This window comes from Passer domesticus, chromosome 10 (assembly GCF_036417665.1).
Source record: "Passer domesticus isolate bPasDom1 chromosome 10, bPasDom1.hap1, whole genome shotgun sequence".
NCBI lineage: Eukaryota > Metazoa > Chordata > Aves > Passeriformes > Passeridae > Passer > Passer domesticus.
In genome coordinates, this window is record NC_087483.1 from 9118401 (window position 1) to 9142631 (window position 24231).

Below are 24231 nucleotides of genomic sequence, written 5' to 3' on the forward strand. Positions count from 1 at the left end.
TTCTGCATTGCCAGAAAGGAGGGTGAAGATTCCAGGTTCATGGAATCCCAAAACACCCTCTTCTGCATTGCTGCCGGAATGGAGGGTGAAGATTCCAGGTTCATGGAATCCCAAAACACCCTCTTCTGCATTGCCAGAAAGGAGGGTGAAGATTCCAGGTTCATGGAATCTTCGAAGGGACCACAGTGGCTCATCTGGTGCCACCTCCTGCTCCAGCAGGGTTATCCCAGAGCACAGGGCCCAGGATTGTGCCCAGATGGCTCTTCCAGTGAGGAAGTACCACACCCTCTCTGGTCTCTGTTGGAAAAGTTCTTCCTGCTGTCCAGGTGGAACTTCCTGAGCATCAGTCCCTGCCCATCCCTCATGTGCCACTGCTGGTCCCTGCTCTGAGCCCTCCCAACACAGGGACAGCCAGGGCTGAGGCTCCTCTCAGCTGGGGCTCTCTCCAGGCTGAACAGCCCCAGCTCCCTCAGCCTTTCCTCAGCTGGGAGATGTTCCAGTCAAAGCTGCCACCACAGCCTCGTTGTCTGGGTTGCCTCACCTGCTGGGAGGTCACGAAAAGTCTCTGTCTTCCCTCAGAGCCTTTTTGGGACAGCATTGGCAGGAGCAAAATTAAGCATTGCTTGTGTTTTCTGTGTTTAGTTGTGTCAAGTTGCCTGTGTTTGGTGCAGTTCCACAAGGAATGCAAGAGGTTTGTCACATGGGTACCAATTAATGCAGAATTACACAAACCCAATGGAGTATTACAACAGCTATATTTGTTCCTTTTTTCTTTTTTTCCCCTTTTTTTTTAATTTAATGAGGCCTAATATTCTCAGCTAGCCTGGTGCACAAGACCTTCAGCTAAAACTGTCAGCTAATGAGGATTTTCCAGCGTGCTTAACCTGAGGCATAAAAGAGGAGCACAGATATGTCAGTATTTCCTTGATTTAGCTGTCTATTCTCTGGATTTTTTTGAGTGAGGCACTTTGAGTGCAGGTTGGGGTTTTTTTAATAATATAATTGAATAATATAATAATATAATGTATATGTTGTATTAATATATTATTTTAATAATAGAATTGAATATATTCTAATTTACTAATGTAATGGAATGCCTTTTTGTGGTGCATTTCTGGCAAGCAGAACCCAGAGGTTGTGGTTGCCCTGCTCCCCCCAGCACAGTGAGGCTGTGTGTGAGCCAGGGGCACACGAGGGGCTCAGCAGCAGCCGGGCTGTGCCTCCCCTGCAGCCATGGAGGGATGCTGCCTCCAGCTCTGCTCTCTCTCATTACATGCAGGATCAGGTCTGTGCTGTTCCACACTCCTGCACAGCCCCTCTGGAGAGCTGTCAGCTTTCTCCTCTCCGCCAGGCTGGTTGACAATGCAGCACATGAAGTTGTGGAGCACACAGCTCTGCCACCTTAAGGGTTGTGGGTTTTTCCTCTTTCCCCTTCTGGCTGGTTTTTTTCTCTATTTTTTGCCAAGAGAATTGTTTTCTAGAGGAGAACAGCCTGTTTCTTATTCAGCTGCAGGTTGTAAATTACCTAAGGCTTACAAATCAAATTGGTTTTAGTAATAAATCCCCTGGTGCATTATCTGTTGTTTGCAATATTTCATGTATGCAAGCCATTCAGCTGATTCTTTTTTATAAATCTCATTTTTAATCAGTCAGTCACTAGCATTGACCTTCCTAGTCAATTGGTGTATAACGATAACTTCATACAGCATACTTTTTTTACCCATGAGTGTCATAGATACCCTTTCTGTCCAAGAAATAACCATAAAAGCAGACATCCTTATGCTCCTTCACACCTAGGAAGTGCTAGTCCTGGCAGCCAGGCACCTGAAGTTGTTGTTGTTGTTGTTATTATTTTTATTTGGGGAGTACTTTCTGCTTTCCATACAAAATTCCTATCAACAGAATACTTCTTATTGTCAAAACAACCTTATTATTTTAACATCTTCTCATATCATGGCAGGAATCCCACTCACAACAGGGTGTTCTCTGATCCTGTTGTCATCTTTTTGTCTATTCTCACGGGCAAACATTTGATCTCTACTTCTAAAGCTGAATGGTTTTCAGCAATACTGCAGGGTTGTTTTCTGTCATTCCTGGTTTCTACTTCTGACTTTGTCCTCTGGGACAAAAAAGTGTGTGCTGTGTATGTTCTTGTGGATATTTGTTGTTTGCTGCATGTTTTCTATGTGCAGCTACCTAGAATTAGTATCCCTTTGTCTCTCTCTGGGAGGTCTTGTCTGCATCACCCGAGTTGCTAACAGACAGCTTATTAAACTACAACATTAAACTACGCTGTATTAAACTACAACAACTTATGTAGTTTAGGCAAACTCTTTAATAGAAAAGTTATTCTGGGGGTGTTTGCAAAAGTCCAGGTGAGTGGGACCCAAGTGCAAGAATTAAGAACAGGGGGGAAGGCAAAATGTAGAAATGTAGATGTTGTCTACACTGTAGCTTTGCAGAAATAATTGCTTAAATTACTCAGATTTCTAGAAGAAAAACTCAGAAACTGTTTCAGATTAATCAGCTGTTCAGACAGCCAACTTCTTCCTAGAAAAAGGACAGGCTATTATAATATTATAGTCATTATAATGCCATACTATATTTTTACTGAAAGTTTATATAAGGGATAGGAGCTTAAAAAAACACTCCTGTTCCCCTAAGTGGGAGTGTGATTAGGGCCTGAAGATCTCAGCCTCTCTCTTTCCTGATTCTGAAAATTGATGTATTTTTATCAATTATTTTCCATGTAGAAACAGAACAAGAATTGCTGAGAAAGAGGAGGTGAAATCAAGCCCTTGTCAAATGTCTGTCACTGACAAGGAGGTGATGGCTCACACCCAGCCAGGGCAGGGGCAGAAGAGGCAGAGCTGGCAGCAGGCACAGTCACTGTTCTCTACCTCAGCATCCTCAGTATCCTCAGCATCCTCAGCCCTAGCTGAGATGAGCTCCTGGAGCCAGGGAACTCCAGGCACAGCATTTCCCTCCCCAGGCTGTGGGTGTGTTTGTTCAGAGCTGCATTACAGCTGCACATGAAGTGCAGCACATAAAACCACTTGTGTGTCATTGCAGGCAGGTATTTTCTCTTTCAGCTACAATGTTTTATCTACTTAGCTCATCTGAGTGCAGGGAGGCACCTTTTTTACCTTTCACAGGAGGGATGCTGACCCTCAGCTCCTGCTAAGTGGAGGCCATTGTGTTTAACAATGCTGACTTACAAAGGGAAAACAATTCTTTTAAAGGTTTTATAAAATCTTTCTGAAGGGCTGCTAAACCTGCCTTGCTGTAATGCTGGGTTGGTCTTTTTTTGTTCATGAAAAGATTGGGAATAACCCACACACACTTCCACAATTTCTCATCCTCTTGTACATGTCTTTCAGTCTTCAGACAAATGTCATGAAAAGCACTTTTGCACAGGTCAGTACTTCTGTGGGGCAGGGTTCCCAGGAAAATGGGACCATCCTTTACTGTCTGAAGCTGGATTTGTAAATAGTAAAGTCTAAAATTGTCATGACAGGACCTTCATTTGATTTTGCTTTTTGGAGATCCCCATTGCTCTTTAGAATATTCACATATCAAAGAAATCTTCCTCAGAGGCAGAAAACTGAAGGGCACTTCAGAGTTCACATCTTCTTGGAACAGGCCATCATCTGACCACTCCAGTAACTCTTTAACAGGTCCAGCTTTCTAACAGACTTTCTCTGAAGTATTTCATTCCTGTTCACTGATTTAAATGTAATCTTTGTGTTCATTTTCAGTAGTAGCATGTGACTTAAAAGTGGGAAGTGGGTGCTTGGTTGATGATAAGGATGATAAGCTGATGCTTTTAGAGGTTCCTTTTGACTATCACTGCGTTGTGTCAGAAGCCAACATTTATCTGCAGTTTCCTCACATGCAATGACTTGGGCATTGCAGTATTTCTGTTTTTGTAATTCAAGTGATATCAAAGTCTGTAGTTGAAACACGCAATCCACCAGCCAGGGAATAATGTGCTCTGACTCCATGATTCAGAAGGCTGAACAAATGCTTTACTAAGCCACATTATATTACACTAATACTATACTAAATTACATACTAAAGAATACTATACTAAAAAGATACTCAAGAAAAACCCATGACTCTCTGCAGCCAGCCAGGTCACAGCTTTGACCCAATTGGCCAAGGAATCAAAACAACCTTCACCTGTGTCCAGTTAACAAATCACTCTTGGTAAACAATCTCCATAACACATTCCACATGTGCCAAAAAACAGGAGCAGTGAATAGAGATAAGAATTGTTTTCTCCTCTGAAGTTCTCACAATCTCCATAACACATTCCACATGCGCCAAACAACAGGCGCAGTGAACAGAGAGAAGAATTGTTTTCTCTTCTTCTCCAAAGTTCTCACTGCCTTCCCAGGAAAAATCCTGGGAGAGAGAATTATGTTTCTCTCTGTTCAGAGAATGTGAATACCACAAAAGTCAGCATCTGGGGTGGATATAAGCACAAAGAAGCCTGCATGATCCCTTGTCCATGACAGCTCTCAGCCTCCATGTTTGACAGCCAGAACAGCCAGAGATGCTTCAGAGAAAATGTCCATGATGGTTTAAATTGCAAACAGCAAGGCTTGGGGAGGTATAGGAATGCCTTCTTCTAAACCTGAAAAATTTGTTAAAAACAGGTAGCCCTGGAGGTAAGAAGAATCCCTCTCAGGGCTCTGGTGCCAGCTGGCAGCATTGTGCCATATCATGCACTGGCTCTGGGGAACAAATGTGTACAACCTGGACGACAAAAGAGGGACAGGTTCTTTCCTCCAGGTAGTCATACATCCGAGGGCCATGCTCTGGATGTTTCTTTGTTGTTTTTTTTTCCTCCTCTCATTTTGTGATAAACATTCTGTTGATAAGAAGATGCCATTGCCTGGATTAAACATTTCAGCCTCCTCATCTCACCAATAAAGCAATGTGTAAGGGGAAGGTGGCACAGGATTGCAAACAGGCTGCCTCCTTCTGCACAGTGACAATTCCCAATCCCTTCACTTGCACAGGGCTCTCTTGCCTCTGTAAACTCCCTGTTGGCAATGGAAGTGTGCAGTTAGATTCCCATATGGACTGACTCCTCTCCAGGGTGGACAAACCCCCATTTCCTCACCCCTTGTATTTTGTCTGGTTCTTTGCCCTCTGTAATTATCTTATCTGTCCTCTGCTGGGCTCCTTTTGGTCTGCTGGCATCTCTCTTTTACTGCTACATATGCAATTTCAAATAAACAGAGGGGAATAATCTCTTCTGGTCAGCTGCTGGTTATTTCTTGCTGTACAGCTCAGCATGGGACCAGTCTTTAGGACAGCAGGAGTGCCCTGCTGACTGCAGTTCAGCATTGTTCTGAAATGGACATTACACATTCCTACCACCTGAACTGAGTATTTTTCCAAAACCCAACTATTTTGCAACTTGGCATTTCTTTTCAGTGGGAATTTCCCTTCAGGTGAGAATGTAGGAAGGACTGTGAATTCGTGACTGGAGGCTGTATCTGCTCTCCTTTCATCTGGAGCAGAGAATATCATCGATGATGGAGCATAAATAATGTTGGGACACAGCTCTGACAATGAAACTGTACTGGCAGAACATTCCTTTTCTGCATTCCTGTCTCCATCTGATGCTTAGTTAAGGAGCACAAAAGGGAAAAGTGAGATTAACTGTGCTTTGGCACATGTTCCTGTGGCAAAGGGAGTGAGAATCCAAAGAAATTTGGATTGCCATGGAGCTTTAATATTCATTGTAATGCCATTCCTCTGTCTAGAGGAGCAGCAGTGCCTGTGATTCTGGCTAGTGATCCCTTTCTGTCTGCCCTGTCCAGTGCCTTCTCCAGCACTGGAGTCCCAGTCAGCACAGATCTCACAGGAGAGTGCAGTGTAGGACAACAGGGAAATTGCCAGCTCTGTGGGTAACACTGTGCACAGCTCATTATTTCTAAAGAATTGCATCATGGAAAAACATGCAAACATCACTCCCATCGTAAAACTTTACCATGGGTACTAAATGGAGTATATGGCAGGGATCACAGGTTATTTATTTCCGTGCTAAACTCCAAGACAACATGCCAAATGCCACAGAACCATCTCTATCTGAAACATCTTGTAAACATGAAAAAACAGTGTCCTGGCTTGTTTCTTTATTAGCCTTGATCTCTCCATCTCCTGAAACAATGTGGTAGATTTGCCATCTTTTGAGTGGGCCTGCAGCTGCATTCGAGTGGCTGTTGTGCTGATTGTTGAAGAGAGGGGCTGAACTCCCTGTCCCTTGGGAGACCAGTATCCCTGCTGCTGATTTGATGTTGTTAATGTCACTCTGTATCAAGAGCAGGAAGTGTGGGATAATTTCAGACAGCGACAACAGCACAAGATTGGGGGTAATGTTTGTGATAAACCACATTTGTGGGACTTTCTGTCCCAACTTTTGCAGGACTCCTAATTCTGCTGCATTTCATACTCCCTGCTGTGCAGCACCAGTGGAAGTCCTAACCTAATTAGAATATAAGCATAATGAAAGTGATTCATTACCTGTTTTTTTTCGTATTCTCTGAGTTCATTTGTAGAAGACAATATAGGAATAGAGTGTTGCTGCCAGGATGAATGATCTGCTGTCCTTTCATTCAGATTGCCCCACGCTGCTGAATTAGTGCACAGGTCAGATTTGAATATGCATTTCTGTCCCCTTCTATCCCTTTCTGCTGATCCACTTCGTATTTAATACAGAGGCTTTAAAGAGTAGGAAAAGCAGGTTCCAGTCCCAGTCCTGCACAAAGGCAGGAAATTGGAGTGTGTTAGGAGGGTTCACATTGCTGCTGCTGGGGGCACAGTGCTATAATTATCTTAGAGGTGCAGGTGGTCTGCGGGTGAGTGCCTGTTAGCAGTGTGATATTTTAAAATAAATACCTTCCTTCTACTATTTTTGGTCAGAAATGAGAAATAGAAATAGGGAGCAATTTTTCTTTTCAAGCTTACCACTGTCAGTTGAGTTTGGGTTGATTCAAGTGCTCTTCCTCAGTGACCTTCATCTCCCCATGCCTGTGAGATGTGAAAGATGCTGTTGACACAAGCAAAGGCTCAAGCTCCCTCAGCTCATATCCCAGACAGCACTTTAACATGGCATGTTTGATGCTGCATATTTCTGTCTTGCTGACAAAGTGGCAGTGAAAGTTATTGCATTCATCTGGGAAAGGGAATGGAGCAGAATGAAAGCTGCAGCAAACAGTGCTACCTTTCCTTTCTTCCTTGTCCTTGGCCACTAAAACCTCTGAATGTAGGAGGCAAAACAGAGGGGTCTGGGCACTTAAAACAAGGTTTAGAAATGCACCCCATGAAAAATTAAGGCCTAAAATTAAATTATCAGGTGCATAATTTATCTTTATTTGCAGGAGCAATGGCTTCTGCATTTGCACTAAGAAATCAGCTTATGCACACTAAAATGTGATTGCAGGGTAGTACTAGAGGTAGCACTAACCCTCCCCACCCATATTTGTCTCACTGTACTTTTCTCAAATACATTACACTGGTAGAGAAGTCTGGAGGAAGAAGAATCCAGCCTTGTGCTTCATACACATCAGGGGCACTGCAAATCTCTGCAACACATTTGTTACCAAATCAGCACGAACTAAAGCAATGAGGTTTGAAAAGGAAGTACTAGGAAAAGTACAGAATAAAGAGCTATTTTTTTTAAATTGCAGATTTGGATCTTTTTATTCTTTGGTTAAAACTAGGTCTGCCTCCCAAAGTGGCCCTTGCTAGCTGTGCCATGGGGGATTGTGGTTTGGACATACCCAACAGACAACTGCTGTGCAGCAGCACGTTGTAATTTCTGTGTCATTGCAAGTGAGAGCTCATCTCCATGTCTTCTGCAGCCTTTTCTTCCATCTCTTTCTGTTTCTGAGGACCTTGGTGTTGGGGCACCCCGTCCACTTTGGCTGTGTTTGTGCTCTTTGAAGAGCTCCCTGCCTGTGGGACTGTCACTGCTGCTTGTGCTGGTTTTAGGCTAAATGAGCCAAGGCATTTGGAACAGTTTAGGAAGGTGGTGGTTACTGTTCCTGGGGCCTTTGAAATTTGGGAGCATTTGTGTGAGTTATATAGGTGTAACAGGTCAAGGCAGGCTGGAGACACAGCCAGCATCTGGAAAGGCAGAGAGAATTGGGACTTTTCAGACAGGACAGAGAGGAGGTTTAGATTAGATTCTGGGAAAAAAATTGTTCCCTGTGAGTGTGGTGAGGCCCATCCCAACAGGCATTCAAGTATTCAGCTGACTAGCTACCCTCCACAGAGAAACAATCAAACGAGACCCACCAATACTATGAGCCCTAGGATTCATCTTCCTATTTACCATTGGAGGAGTAACAGGAATGAATCATCCTAGCAAACTCCTCACTGGATATTGCCCTACACGACACCTACTACGTAGTAGCCCACTTCCACTATGTCCTATCAACAGGAGCAGTATTTGCAATCCTAGCCGGCTTCACACACTGATTCCCACTATTCACTGGATACACCCTCCACTCAACATGAGCCAAAACGCACTTTGGAGTAATATTTGTAGGCGTAAACCTAACTTTCTTCCCCCACCACTTCCTGGGCCTAGCTGGATACCACGACAATACTCAGACTACCCAGATGCCTACACACTATGAAATACCATCTCCTCAGTAGGCTCACTCATCTCCCTAACAGCCGTAATCATATTAGTGTTCATCATCTGAGAAGCCTTCGCATCAAAACGCACAGTCCTCCAACCAGAACTAACAAGCACCAACGTCAAATGAATTCACGGCTGCCCACCCCCATTCCACACTCCGCCTTTGTCCAAGTCCAAGAAAGGAAGGAGTTAAACCCCCATATGTTGGTTTCAAGCCAACTGCATAAACCACTTATCCTTCTTTCTCATAAATAGGTGTTAGTAAAATATTCTAGAAGTAGCAGTAGCAATAATCCTTCGCTCTACTACTAAGTCTTTACCTACAAGAAAACATCTAACACCACAATGGCTCACCAAGCACACTCTTACCACATAGTAGACCCAAGCCCATGACCTATTTAAGGAGCAGCTGCCGCCCTACTAACCACCTCAGGACTAACAATATGATTCCACTATAACTCCCCTCGACTCCTCATTCTCCATCACCACTATCCTAGTTATATTCCAATGATGACGTGACGTTGTATGAGAAAGCACATTCCAAGGCCACCACCCCCACACCGTACAGAAAGGACTACAATACGGAATAGCCCTATTCATTACATCAGAGGCCTTCTTCTTCCTAGGCTTCTTCTGAGCTTTTTTCCACTCAGGCCTAGCCCCCACCCCAGAACTAGGTGGACAGTGACCACCCATTGGAATTAAACCCCTATACCCAACAGAAGTCCCGCTCCTAAACACCGCTATTGGTGCTCCAATATGCAAATGGCCTTATAAAAGTGAGAGACCCCGTGACCTGTCATCCATTTTGTGACTATTTTGGTTTATCTTGGGTGTAGCCCTGGCTGGGCTCTTGTGCTGCCCAAGGTGCATCCATTTAGGCCTTTTAAATATCCCTATTTTATTTTTTAACTCCATCTAGCCTCTCTTCTAGGTCAGCCTTCACAAGGCATCAGGGCATAGGGAAAGACTTTTGGAAGGAAACTGAGGTTATTACAACCAGGGATAGGACAGGGAAGGAGGAGGACATCCCCATTGTGGGTAATGAGTGGAAATGCAGTAAGACCACAGAAGCTGGGAGCCTCTGGAACAGCTTGGCCAGCTGGAAAGTTTCAGAGTTTTGGGTGCTGCCATCTACTGTGGAAACCTGCCCAGGCTGGAGCTGCAGCATTCCTGCCTTCCCAGCCCGGGGACTGCAATCCGAGGGAGCATTTCTGTCTGTGTGCTCTGAAGAACAGCTCTGCCCAGTGAAGTACTGCAATCATTTCCCAGGCCAGCTGGTAGGAAATCATGGCTATAAGTCTATCAGGGAATTACAGTTTAATGGCAGCCTGTAGCAGAAAGACTGCACTGGAGTTGAGTATTTTACATGAAAGGCTGCTATTGAAAAAATGTTACCCTGCACTTCAATAGATCTCTGCTGCCAGCTGCGAGCTGCTTCGGTTCTGTTCAGCTGGCAGAGTTCATTGATGACAGGCTAAGAACTGACATTAAAATGTGTGCCAGTGCAGAAAAGAAACACACCAGAGGGGGTTTTTAAAACAGTCCAAGAGAGGCAGACAGAGGGGTGGGAGAGAAGTGAGCAGGCAGGAGAGCTGGGTCCTGCTCAGAGTCTGGGCTGGCAGGGGAGAGGTGAAGGAGCCGTGATTTTTCACCTTTGGAAAAATGCTTTATAGGCAGTGAGCAAACATTGATGGCATTCTTCTGCCAGCCAGTCAGCAAATAGCTTAAGCAAAGGAAGGGGACAGAGCAGCTCATGTGGGGCTTACAAGCCCTGTGAGAACTGGTAGCTGGTTTTGTTTGCCTAGCAGCTAAAGTGATTACTTCTGCCAGTCACCATGAGAAAATTCTCAGGGTTTCTGAGGACCCCTTCCCACTAAATAATGGCAATTACCATGGTCCTGATCAGAAGAGGGGCAGGGACAGAAGAGGAGGCTGTTTGAGAGGAATAAGTAATTCCTGGTACATTACCTTTGCTTGGCCTTTAAATTCTTTGTATCCATGTGCATTGGCAGCTCAAAACCAAACTAAATTTAAAAAAGGGAAAGGAAAGGAAAGGAAAGGAAAGGAAAGGAAAGGAAAGGAAAGGAAAGGAAAGGAAAGGAAAGGAAAGGAAAGGAAAGGAAAGGAAAGGAAAGGAAAGGAAAGGAAAGGAAAGGAAAGGAAAGGAAAGGAAAGGAAAGGAAAGGAAAGGAAAGGAAAGGAAAGGAAAGGAAAGGAAAGGAAAGGAGAAAAGGACATGGAAGGGAAGAGAAAAGGAGAGGGAAGGGAAAAGAAAAGGACATGGAAGGGAAGAGAAGAGGGAAAGTATTTGTGTTGCTGAAAGTTGGTCATGAGCCCTGAGATGTTAAATACAAAATCAGAAAGAAAAACCTACTTTACAGGAGAAAGGTGAAAAGAAAGTATACATTTTTCCTGATATGTTGTGCTTTAGTAAATACAGCATAAATAAAGTCATGGCAGGCTCTTCTGCTAATTTTCTCAGTGGCTGCAAAACTGTGGGCTGTTTGTAACTATGTCTCTGAAATAAGTCCTTTCCTTTTGATACCTCAGGCTTCAGGGTTTCTGAAGTAGTCTAAGTTTTGTTCCCAGTCTAAACTTTCCCAGTTGCTGCTTATTTGTGAGCAGCCTTACTGGATTTTGTGAACCAGGGTGCCCATGGAAAGAGGTGAGTAGCTGCTCAAAATACAGAAGAGCAGGCAGACAGCTCAGGGCCAGAACAAGGTTATCTCTTTAAAGGAATTCTTTCTCTCCTAGTGAGGTGACCTCATTGTACAAACTTGCTCTTTATGGAGTACCTCTCTATACCAACTCTATCATCCATCTTCCATGAAAAGTAATCTGTCTGGGGTGTAGAGCTGTGTTCTCTCTCCAGTAGGGGATGGGTTTTGTTCCATTATTTCAGTTGGTGTTAAATGCTTCAGTAGGTGTTCCATATTTCAATCCATGCTGGAAATGTAGTTGCATGTCTTCTCTTGGAGTCTCAGGAGCTGGGTCTGATCAGCCTCTTGACCACAGGATTGGGATGAGGATGGAGGGTAAAGCTGAACCTGATAATCATGCAGTATTTGAAGGTATGCAGGATGTGCAGGTACATTTTGCTTCCTATCAGCAGCTCTGTGTCTTTCTCACTTTACTCACCTTAGAAGTTGAAAAGGTCTATTTTCAGTCAGTGAGAAGTGACCTGTCTCACTGCTGACAGGTCAGGTTCTCAAGAAATTTTCTGTAACAGAGTACAGAGTAACCATTTCATATTTGTTGTTTTTTGTGTATGTGTGTATGAAAATAATTATTCAGTGAGTTGTTTGGATTGGCCACTGTTGCTCCAGTTGTTACTGCTAAAATCTGATAATTTCGGCAAAGATACATGCAAGGAGCTTTTCCCTTTCTGTGTGCTGTAGAAGATTGTATTACTTCTAATAATATACCTGCTAGATCTTTCAGTAGTTGAACTGAATGCAATGTAACCAGGATGTGAACAAATAAAAAGTCCTGGTACAAGTAGTCATTAGTTGTAAAAATGAATAATAGAAGAAAAAATGTATTTTTTTTAGTAGAAGAATCTGTTTCTCTGGTTCTGGATTTGCTTTAACTTGTGAATTGATTTTGCTTTATTATTGGCATGAATGCCAGGTGTTCTTGTTGTCCTCTTTGCTTCTGTTAATACTCTTTTAAAGTAGTCCTGAGTAAGCAGGAAACTTTGACCATTAACAAGATCCCTAGAGTTTCTTATCTATTTTTCTAATCACATCATTTTCCCATATTGGAAGACTTAGTGCTTGGAAGCAAGTGGATTTGAGTCAGGCACAGCTCTCAGACAGAATGTTTTGGGGCTGGATAAGAAATTTACACAAAAACCCTCTCAGTTTGCATCTCTTGGGCTTGGGTGCTGGCTGTGGTCATTTGTGTTGCCTCACAAATGCAACAAAAATTTATTTATTAATCAAAAATATGTATCAAAATCTCAATCTGGAGGAATTCTGAGATTTCACTGTAAGGTTAGGGTTTACATATAGATTGTTTCCCTCATTTTATCTCCTTTTGGCTAATTCTCACCAGTTTGAAATGTAAATTATCACAGTTTAAATCACTGATTATTAAAATTAAAACAAATAAAAAGGCTCCAAACTTTTAGTCATATACCTATATATGGAGTGCATTCATCCACATCACCTTGAGCTTCCTAAATTTCCTAATTCACATGCAAACTTGTTATCTCTGAGGTGCCACATATGCACAGGCTCCAAATATTCCATTTGGGGAACATGGACATGCAGTTTCTGTGCTGTATCACTTGTCTCATGCTTCAGTTTGAGATCCAAAAGCCGTGGGGTCAAAATGTTCTTAATTAAAGCTGCTCACACCTTTGGAAATCCCATCCATCATAGATCTGTATTCCTGTAAATGTGCTCTGGGTTTATTGATTCAGCTTCTGTTGTGAAAGCAGTTGAAGAAACCAGCCCAAACTAGAAATGAGACCAAGTTTGTATCTTCATCAAAACTTTCCCCACCTTGAAGAGCTGTTTGGGATTAGAATCCCAGTTCATGCTCATTATAGAAATAGTTCTTTTCTAGATGCTCAGAGCTGACATTTCCCTGAACTTTTTCAAATTAGGATGTGGGGATGTGGTTTGAACTCATTGTTAGGACAGCTTTAAGGGCTTCGTTCTTATGCAGACAGATGTGATGCAGTGAATTTCACTGGGTTTAGAGCAGCATGAGACCCGCTTGACAGAGGGAAAAATTAATTTCCTACCAAATCTGATCTTTACCAGAGCCTGACTTTAGCAGCTGACTTGTCTGGTTTGTACATTGTAGCTTTGTGTTAAGATTTGTATTTACAGTGTCATTAGGCACAAACTCTTCCAGAGAGAAAGAAAAAAAAAAAACCATTCTCGTAATTAAAACAGTGAGAATTAATGATGGACTGGGGAGGCTTGCTGTTTCTGCAGTAATGAAGTGGACTGCTTTCTGTGGCTAAGGAAAAAAAGTTAATACAGTGATTATTTTAGTCTGAGCTAAGTCCTGTTGTAAGAGATAGAAGTATTAAAATTGCATTAGGCATGTAAAAAATCATGACCCAGAACAGTAAACACACTGCAACTAAGTACTGTAGCTTTGATTTTAATGCTCAGCTAATTACATGAGAAAATATGACAATTTCTTTCAAAATTTATCTATCCCTGTTTTTATTCCTTCCTTCTTTTTTTTTCACCTGAGAATATTTAAACAAGAGTTAGTCACTTCTGCTGGCTTTGCTGAACCACATCCCTCTGCCCAAACCAGCAAATTCTGCCCATCCCTGCCTGTTATGTGCAGTTCTTCAGCTGCCACCATTGCCAGAGGGACTGGGGCACTTTCAGGGGCTGCAGGATGCCCAGCACTGATGGCATCTTGCGTTCAAGGAAAGAGATGAGAATCTTGACTCCATGTTTCAGGAGGCTGATTTATGATATTATGATATTATATTATGTTAAAGTGCTATACTAAAACTATACTACAAAGAATAGAGAGAAAGGATCCATCAGAAGCTGGAAAGGAAAGGAATGCATAATAAAAACTCGTGACTCTCAGAGAGTCCAACACAGCTGAACCATGGTTGGTCATTAAGTAGAAGCAACTCACATGGACCAATCAAAGATTCACCTGTTGCACTCTACAGCAGCAGGTAATTGTTGTTTTTCTTTTCTTCTGAGGCTTCTCAGCTTCTCAGGAGGAAAAATCCTGACAGAGGGATTTCCATAAAATATCGTGGTGACAATGGCACATACAGGGCTAGGAGAGGAGAGAAGCTGGGCAAAGGGGCAGTGATTGCCCTGCTCATGCCATCAGGGAATAGCAGCTCACTCAGAGTCTGGGTTTGTGCTTGAAAAACCCCATAAATGTTGGCAGCTGTTTGTATGGAATGTTTTGTCCCTTTTGTTTCTGAAAATCTTCATGCCTCACTCTCCCTGGAGCAGGGTCTCTTATTGTGTCACCTTGCCTTGGAAGCACAGGGACATGGAAAGGTGGGCAGTCAGGATCTGACTGACATGAACAGCCAAAAATTGAGGTCTCTTGTGCTGTTTTCATGAGCCTAGCAGATGGATAATATCTTACAATTGTTTTCCAATATGATTTGTAGTTAATTTAAGACTACATGGAAAAGTCCTTTTTTTTGAGACAGATCCTGACTTGCCTTTGCCTTGGATTCAATGCAGCAGCCATCATTCTCAGCTTTGCCTACAAGTCATGCTCAATGTCCTCTTCTACCTTTATCCCTTCTGCATGTCATTGGCAGTCTCATATGGACATCCAGCTGGCTTTTTGTCCTCTCACTTTTCCATGGATTTGTTTTGAGCCCACAAGAGACATTTGGGCTTCCTGGCTGGCCTCCTGGGGGAGAAATCCCCCCCTTCCTCAGCCACCTAATGCATTCAGCAGACTGAATGTCTTCTCACTCTCCTGCTGAATAAAAGCTGCTTTTCACTCCCATCTGGTCCCTTGTTGTTTCACACAGCCTCTGGAATAATATTCTTCATTCTCCTTTGCTGCTGTTAATTCTTTCATAAGAAATATGCAACCCAAATTCCTACTTAAAATATGTGCACTGGGACATTTCCAAAACATTTGGTGCTTGCTAGGCCAGCTGCTTCTTGTGATGTACCTGTTTGTTCAACACATACCAAGACTCTGCTGTTTGGGTGTTGCAAATGCAAACACAAACATTAATATTGGTCTGGAATCATGTTTTCCTTGGCAGATGAAGGCAGCCTGGCACTGTGGGGCCATGAGATATAAATTATCCATTGACACTGTGAATACTGGAGCAGATATTACAATAGATTTAAAATATATTAGAATAGATTGAAAAGATGAACTAAACTTCTAGATCTTTCAGGAGCAAGTTTGAGAGTCAGATATTTAGGGAATGTCTTTCTCTAAGTCTTCTTGCACCTCCATGCCATTGCCAATGGTTGCTTTTTAAATCCCCAATCCTCAGGGTATTCTGAGGTCTCCAGCTCCATGAGCTCTTCTGATTTCATTGAAAGCAAAATCAAAGAATGGGTGAGAATGCACACAAATTATACCCTGATGTCTGAAAGGCCAAAAGGCAAATAACAACATAACCCAGTAACTATTTATAACTTTTTTTTTTCTATTCTTTTATTTATTTTTTTAAAAAAGACAGAGACTTCGGCCTTGATTGTTTCAGTGTTGAACATTGGCAGTATTGTGTTGGCTGTAATCCCAGTTCATACCAAGACATGGAATGGAGCTGTAAGTGGAAAGGTGAACCTTCTGGAGTACTGAAAGACTGACCTCTGTGGCAGTCTGCATTTGTGGGTTACATTAGTGCTGCTCTTCCAGAAAATATCAGAAAGATTTGCCAGGCTTGCTGTGCTGGATGTGCCAGAGTGGTCCAGTTTGTGGCATGAAGGTGCCCGAGTATAGTCTGTCCCCTGAGCAGCAGCTCACACCTCAGCAGGAGCAGGTGGCAGCTGTCAGAGCTATGTCAGGTTTGCCATCCATAAAATAAGGCCCAAAGTGGATTTATGTAGTGCAGGGCTTTTCCCCCTCAGGACAGGGCTGGATAGTTACTTAAATCACCTTTAAAAAATGGAAAGGAAGCTATTTCCTGTAAAATAAAGATATGTGTAAGGGCTTGAGTTTTCTTAGAACTTTTTGGACTTAGGCTGGTTTTCTATGGAAATTACCCTCATTGCAATCTCTGTGTTTCTCTTCAGTTTCCCTTGCAATAGCTTTTCAAAATGTTGGTTGAATTTATTCAGATTGGACAGGGGAGAAAAGGTCTCAAAGATATTATCTTTGTATGAGTTTCATAAAAATAGGCACCTAGATAGATGAGACTGTGATTAGTGCTCCCACTAAAGGCAGAAAAGGCACTGTAGGCTCAAGACATTATTAAACAGCTGAGAGTCCATGAGGGAGACTGCCAGGGAAAACCTGCCTTTGGGCTGTCTTGGGGAGTCTGGCTGCTCCTGTTTGCATTCCCTTTGCCACACGGATTGCCCAGCACTGAGAGCAGCAAAGGAAAATGAGCCTTTTGTCCTGGGTGTGTCTGCAGGAGGATTTAGAGCAGGGTAGCAGTGCACCCACAGCATCAGCATGGCACAGCAGGACCTCCAGGGAGCACTCAGTGCTGGAAAGGGATGGAAATCCCTCAAAACCAGCTGTTCCCCAGCCCTCCACACTTCACAGGGGACTTGTGGTTGGTTTTGGTAGAGATCCTTGAAGAGGACTAAGTTGGTAAGCTTTTCTTGTGGCTGGGGATATCATCATTGCTGCAAGGTCAGTTCTGCAGGTCAGTGACCATTGCAGATGGAAGGGGACACTGGGATGTCCAGGGAGTCTGTGACCTGCCCATGGGACCCTGCAGTGCCCCAAACAGGACTCAGAGCTGGGTGCAGGTCCTGCCTTGCTGCTGTGGTGTCCCCAGGCTACACAGGAGCCTGAAACATCTGTGCTGCACCCAACCTTTGTAGCCAGCTTAGGCTTTCCTAAGATGCATGAGCCACCCTATACTTCCCACCTCGGGGTCAGTGAAGGAAAACTTCTCTGGGCTTGCTTTCAATGAAATCAGAAGAGCTCATGGAGCTGGAGACTTCAGAATTCCACCTGAGGACTGGGGGTTTACAACACAACCATGGGCAATGAGATGGAGTTGCAAGAAGACTTAGAGAAAGACACTACCCAAATATCTGATTCTCAGACTTGCTCCTGAAAGATCTAGAAGTTCAGTTCATCTTTTCAATCTATTCTAATATCTTTTAAATCTATTGTAATATCTGACTCTCAAACTTGCTCCTGAAAGATCTAGAAGTTTAGTTCATCTTTTCAATCTATTCTAATATATTTTAAATCTATTCTAATAACTGACTCTCAAACTTGCTCCTGAAAGATCTAAAAGTTTAGTTCATCTTTTCAATCAATTCTAATATCTGCTCCAGTGTCAATGGATAATTTATATCTCGTGGCCCCACAGTGCCAGGCTGCTTTCATCTGCCAAGGAAAACAGGATTCCAGACCAATATTAATGTTTGTGTTTGCATTTGCAACACCCAAACAGCAGAGTCTTGGTATGTGTTGAACAAACAGGTACATCACAAGAAGCAGCTGGCCTAGCAAGTACAAATGTTCCCATTCCTGAGTTCTTTCTGTCCCTAGGGGACCATGGCTACCATGACTTTGAGGCCAAGAGATCTTCAGCCTGTGTGAGGCAATGTGACAGAAATTCCCACAGGATTTCCCACAGAAATTCCCACTCCCGGTAGTTTTCCTGAAGACAGGGTGTTTCTGAGCCCTTTAGCAGCACCGCAGTAGCTGCTCTTTAGTGTCATTCAGAAATTCAAGAAAAGCTCATCCATCATCTCGTGGGCAGTGGTGTGCTGGTCTGCAGCTCCCCAGGGTAGGTGCAGGAAGTCCTAATTTTTGTTCAGGATAAGTGGATGTAAATAGGGCTGCTTTCTTTCTTCCTGTAGAACTTCATGCATTTGTGATCAACAAGGCCCCCTGGAGCTCTTTGGGAAAGCAGTTCTGTGAGCAGGAGAGCTGCTGAGAGCTGGTTACCTGTGATTTATAACTCATGATTAGGTTATCTGGAATTTAATAGGTTCCTAGTGCTAGTTAAGGTATCCTCAATAATGTCTCTCCTTACGTGGGGTCTCTTGTGCCCAAGAAATTCTGTGATCACAATAGCAGGAAAATAACACAGTCTTACTCCTCTCCTTGCCTAGCTGCTCTCAGGAAACTTATAGGAACACAAAAGTTCCAAATCAGGTTGAAAACACTCATAAACTGTCAGAGACAGACAGAAAAATAAATATGCATGTCACAGCTGCATCAGCCTCGTTTCTTAGGGAGCCAAGCGTGGCAATGGAGTGGCAAAAGATAATGAATGTCAATTCCAGTGAAAACAGTAATGGTCATGTGTGAGCAGAGGAGCTGCAGCTTCTGAGAAGCTCTCACTGCCATTCATTCTGTCTGTGCTTGGCTAGGAATTTATCAATGAATATTTCCGGAATCTGGGGTTGGAAGTTCAGTGTGTCCTTATGTGCCAGAAGTAATTTTATTACAGTAAGATTTGGAGAGGTTGTGCAAGTTAACTGGAGAGGCAGAGCCAGAATTACATATGGGTGTGTTATAATCCAGTCATAATAATCTCATAGAAGTCCATGTGAGATCCCAGGTATGCTCAGCCACCTCAGTGCCCCTAGAAAAGCTCTTTCCATCACAGTCCATAACACTTGGGGACTGGTGGGCAGCTTTTATTCACCTGATTCTTTTATCCGGCCCTCAGAGACAACTTGATTCTCCCTAAAGAGCCCTTACTGTAAATATCTCCTTAAAGGTATTTCTGTTGAGGGGTCATGTTGTGCCTCTGCCTGTGTTTTAATCAGTGTGGTTCAGTCAAGGTAGAGAAATATTTAGAAGCTGGTGCATGTTAGTTTTAATTGGAGAGGAGAAAAAGTGCAGCATGATTGGGTCCTTGGGGAAATGGTGAATTTCTACAGCTGATCCTTTGAAATATCTCAGCAGTTTTAAAGAGAGAGAGAAGAACTGTGAATGAAGCAGCCAAGAGATGGAGGAACAGCCGAAAAAATGCCAGCAAAGAGAGTGTAGGAAGTGTGCTCAGAGATTTCTCATGTTTGGATCTGATCCAAATGAGCCAAAAGCAGTGTGAGACTTTTCTCCTCATTGCAATGATTTTGCTATTAGCACACCTTTTTAGGAATCTTCTCATTTCAATACTAAGAAGAAGATGGTTCCTGTGTCTGTGTGGCAATTTGGCAGTGCTGGAGCAATGGCCTGAAGCATGGAAACGCTGCTGCAGAATCACAGGAGGAACAGGGACACCTTCTTAGCCAGGGTGTTGGTGGCTGATCCCCAGAAGGTCATGGTCACAGGTTAGAGAAGGTTGAATCCTCTCAAAAGCCCTTTGGCTACTCCAAGCCATGTCCTGTGTGAATTCCATAGGCAGGACTAGCAGTTTGACATTGTAAATCACAGAAAAAGTAGTGGCTGTAGATTAGAGTGAGAGGCAAAAGGTGATGGGGTCATAGCTGGGGAGAATGCTCCAGTATGAGTCTTCTCAAAGAAGAGAAGAGCCCAGGGCTGGTGGGTTTCCTCTGCTTCCCCAGTGAAAATTCCATCTCAGTTTGATTTGTCTGTTCCATCTGGGTGCTGTGCTGTGGTAGCAGCACTGACCCAAGGCTTGAACCTGTTCCAGTTGTAATTAATGAAAAAACTCCCATTAAATTCAGAAAATTAGGAATGGAGTGTTAAGACACTTAAAATGTTACTATCAGTGGAAATACACCTGCCCTGACTGCTCTGTGTACCACTCAGGTCACATGTTTCAGCTCTCAAAATTCCCAGTGTATTCACCACCCACATGCTCTGATCTCGAGATGTCAAAGCCATGAGTACTTTTCCTTCTTTTCAAATAAGTCATGGCATCCCTGGCTCTGGAGACAACCTAACAAAAAAGAAGCTGTAACTAAAGTATTTGCTGTAGCTGGGAACTGTACAGAGATCAATTAAAGCTGTCAGTTCATGTTCACTGAGAGGTTTCTCAGGTTTGGGAACTGAGACCTCCAGGTCTGGGATTCACCTCAAAATAACTGGATTTCAAAAGCTTGAGCCAAACCTCAGATATTTCTGGGATCTAGGGGAAAAAAAAGTTTCGTTTAGAGGCCACAATGAAAGCTTTTATTTAGATATTTACTACTTTAGAAGTGGTTTGTTCTCTGTGTAAGATTGTGGTGCCTTGGTAGATCTGCAGAATGCCTTTACAGAAAGGTGAACCAATATATAAAACAAAATATCACTGCAGTCAGTGCTCCAGACCTCAAGGGATGGAATTCTACTTTATTTTCTGTGAATATCCTGGAACAAAGCAATGCCAGGCTTGTTTAAATTGCCTTGGGTGTGTTGCCCCCATATCTCCATGGGGTCAGTGTCTGGGCAGGGCTGAGCTGAGGGACAGAGGAGCAGGGGAGGGGACTCACCATGCACCCCAGTGCTCTGCTGTCCTTTGCCTTGCTCTGGCTGTGGTTTGCATTCCCAGCACCGTGAGGTGGCCAGGAAAGGTGGCGGGTGATGAAACACCAGGGAAAGGTGGCAGGTGATGAAACCCCAGGGAAAGGAGTTTAATGATCCCCACACAGGCATGGAAGGAGGTTCAGTCTAAAGGCAGGGAGCTCATGGGGCATGGTGACAACTTGACTTACACTCTGTGGGCTCTCACTGTCAGCACAGCAGTGCTCTGAGCTATTAATAATGATGGGATGGTTTAGCTGGGGGGAAAGAGGTGTCTCTTGAAAGCACATTTCTGCCTTCCACGCACCCCATTCCAGCACTCATCTCTATTTATTGAATAAGGTTAATGGATTATTTAGCAGGTTTCTCCAGCCATTATCAGAGAGCACACTCAGTTTATGTGGCTGGCCTCTCCTGTTCTGTCACTGTCATAAGCTACTCAATTAGAAAAGGGGGAAAAAAAAAGTATGTAATAGGTAACTATGGTTACCTGTGATGTGGGTTTTTAAGAAGTGCTCAGAAACCTAGTGGCAACAGAGTTTGGGAGTTCAAAGCTGTAATTTATTCAAGAACTCTCTTGAATCAGAGTATCAGAAGCATTTAGAATAGATTCAGAACATTTTCTTTTGTGGAGCAGTGTTGCAGTCCTAAGCAGCAGCCCGTGTACAGACTGACTGCTTGCTCTGTTCACGTGAGAAGAAAATAGGAGAGGGACAGGGTAAATATGCCCTTGTTCCACTTTTCTCCTGCAGAGCCTGGTAGCCCTGGCACTGGAATAGCTTGTGAAAGTGGTGGTTTCTGAAAGCAGTGCTTCCATTGTCCTGTTGTTTCCCTGTTTACCCTGAAATGGTGATTTTAAAAGTGGTGAAAATACAGAGCCCCGAAGCTGCGTGAGCTTCAGGGGCACCTTTCAAATAAAGGTACCTGCCTCAGAAATTCAGCCCCAGTCATGGTGTTTGCTCAGAAAAGAAAAGAAAATCCTCCATGTTTAACTGAATGAGGACAGAGGTTAGTGCTAACAGCTTTTAACTGGACTGAGAGTGCCCTATGAAACACATCTTAAGGTAAAAAATTTCGCCTCTCAAGCGTTTCAGTGGAATTCTGTGCCTATTTGTCTTTTGCAAAGCAGGGAGCTGTTGTGGGCTCTTCCTGGGGGATTTTTGTTTGAACACACAAGACAGTGCCACCAGTGTCCCCTGTCTGCTCCATGGGCACTGCCCAAGAGAAGGGCAGTGTCATTTCAGCTGTCCAAAAACACTGTCTCAGCCAAACCAGCCGAGTGCACAGGGTGCAGGAACGACCTGTTTTGTCACATATTTTATTATCATAGCATGCAACTACATCAGATGAATACTGGAAAACCATGCACCCAGTGCATGACATGACAGTTTATCAGCACACTTCCAGTGGAAAATTATCTGCTACAGGGTCAGGAGTCATTTCCCAAGAAAGGTGTCTAAAAAAAAGTTTGTATTTAAGAGAAGAGATTGGACTGGACCCTCTGTTAGATGTTTGCTGGATCCCACCTTCACACAGGTGGTTTTGCTTTGCCCTAAGTTCATTTCCAACTTCATTTCTCTGAAACTCTGAATTCTTCCCCCAGTTCCTCCTGCTTAGCCCACTGGAAACACACAGTATGTAATAATTTGTGAAGGGTGCACAAAGTTGGGGATATTGCAGTTCAGCCAGGTGCAGGGCATGGCCATGAAAGGTCATGGTTGGAGTGCTGGAGAGTTTCCAGTGTTTGCACTGGGGCTGTGCTTGTTCTGAACCTGAGGGAAGGCTGGGCTTGTATCTGTTAATCTGAAGGTTCCTTATTAATAGGCTGCACACTTCATTGATTTTTAATTAATTTCTGAAGAGACACAGAGGATAAGTGCTGCAGCCCACAGACATCTCTGTACTTATTGCAGTCCACATCTCTATTGATTGCCTGCCTAAGGAGCAGAAGTAATCCATTTTAAATACACTTTCTTGGAGAGGCTGGATGCACTGCACAATACTCTCTGCTGACTGTAATTACATTGGCAAGAGGTCAGGGGCTGGCTGGGGGAGAAGGAGCCCATTGTTCAAGTCTGCTGCTGTGGGCTTCCTTCCAGGAAAGCCAAGTGATCTCCCTGCTGGGCACTTTGGAGCTGCAGGATCAGGAAAGCACTGGTCACAGCTCCCCCATTCCAGCTGCACTGGGAACTCCTTTATGGGCTGCTTTTAGCCTTCCTGCCTCTTCAGAGGGAGGAGCTGGAGCTGGTCTAATTGAAACAATTAATGGAAGGGAGAAGAATGGCATTCAAAGAGCCTGTTCAAGCTGATAGCTCTCTTTGGTTGCCACTTGGAAAAGCATCAAACACTTTCCAGGAGTTTGTGATCCACTGGGGGCTGAAACCTGAAGTCTCCGAGCACTCCCCAAATCAGAGGTCAGGTGATAGATAAATTTCTGCAGGACTTGGATGTCAGGTATTCCTGCAAACCTTTATTTCACTGCTTCCCAGCCCTGATTCAATCCGCTTAAGATGGTCAGTGAAACTGTCCATGTAATGCATATAGTTTACAAATAATCTGCAGAAAAAACTAGATCCATTTGAAGATCTTTTTCTGTAAATGGCATTTTAATTATTTGTACTAACACACAGATGGGATTTCTGCTGTCTCCTTCAGGCCACTTCCTCCAGAGACCTCCCCATTAAATCTCTATAGTTCTACACTAGAGATTCCTTCTGCTGGCACGAGAGCACAGATTACCATGATTTGCTTTTGAAACAGCAATTTGAAACAGCCTTTGTCATCAGGACTGTGATCCTGCCAGCCTCTAAACTGTAGTTGCTTTGCAGTAAATGTTATTGCCCAGCAAGGAGAGTTTTGCAGTGATAAGTTTGTTATTTAGGCAGTTAGCTCTTGTTTAAAGGCCTCTTTCACAGAAAAAAAGGTGTTGTTGGTGCAGTTGCAGCCAGAACTGCACTGCTGATACACTTCTTGTGTGCCAGCTCCAATTTCTCTCTCCTCTTCGGGCTGCAGTCCCCTGAGCTGTGGTTTTTGTCAGAGCTGATGGGAGAACATCCCTGTCCTTTTCAGCTCCTTGGGAATAGGGGAGAGTAACCTGGCCTGTGCACACAGCCCAGGGGGCTGGGCCACCTGCCCTGGGTGAAGGGCTAGCACAGCCAGCATGTCCCAGTTTGCCCCCAGAATGGAGAATGGAGCTGGCACAGGAGAGCACCTTGCACCCAGCTGTAGCTGAGGTCACTGCCAAATGCAGATCAGGCCCAGCTCCACAGCTCCCTCCTCAGGAATCCCACACTTGGGTATGAACTTTGCAGCAGCTGCACAGATGTGCCTGTAGGTGGGACCAGAACTCAGAGCCACGACCAGTATGGCCAGCATTGAAATCAGTACCTGGCCTGTATCTCATTGCTTGTACTGCTTTACAGATTTATGTCACATCTCTCACCAGAAGAAGGTGAAGTGCTTCACAGATTCTTATATTCAGCACCACCTAGTCCAGAAAGCTGCATCATTTCAGGGAGCCTGGG

At 43.7% G+C, this 24231-nt stretch overlaps 1 protein-coding gene across 5 annotated transcripts in view; it reads left to right on the forward strand.

The window, feature by feature from the left end:
• ERBB4 (erb-b2 receptor tyrosine kinase 4) overlaps window positions 1-24231 on the forward strand; it is a 578878-nt gene that overhangs the window by 512625 nt on the left and 42022 nt on the right. The window lies entirely within an intron of this gene.